The following is a 543-nucleotide window of genomic DNA, read 5'->3' as shown; positions in this document are numbered from 1 at the left end:
CATTGCAGCTTTTATGATGGACCTGGTCGCGGAGGAGCCACGCCCTCGTGCACAAGACCCGATGTTGGCCCCAGTTGTATCCCTCGAAATTTGCAAAGAGGCCGAGGAAAAGGCGCTCGAACTACTACGTTCTAAGGTAACCGCCCGGCATGTAAGAAGATTACAAGGCGGCGGCAAATTTGTAGAGGAAGCAGCAGGTTATGGGGTATGCGTCCTAGCTTGGTAAATATATTCTAATATCTGCACAGGTCTGCGAATCTTATTATGTTTGTTTTTTTGTCTGCTTTACAGTTTATGGTCCAAAACCGGTGCGGCAACCCCAAAAACCCTCTGACATTTGGCCTATATTGTTGTACTTGGTGGGCAAATACAGGCCACTTCGAGTACCACAGGGACGACATCGTCATCCAAAAGATGAGGGCGTGTGTCAAGGGGATCTTTTCCTCGGGTCTAAGGGGGCCTCTCTATCGCCAAGGAGTGTTGGACAGCATCGCGAAGTGGACATGAGAGTGCACTCTCCGCGAGAACATAGAGAAGCTGTTT

Source organism: Frankliniella occidentalis, unplaced genomic scaffold, assembly GCF_000697945.3.
Source record: "Frankliniella occidentalis isolate FOCC.00 unplaced genomic scaffold, Focc_3.1 Scaffold285, whole genome shotgun sequence".
In the NCBI taxonomy this organism is placed as follows: domain Eukaryota; kingdom Metazoa; phylum Arthropoda; class Insecta; order Thysanoptera; family Thripidae; genus Frankliniella; species Frankliniella occidentalis.
Note: the sequence above shows the minus strand (reverse complement) of the source record.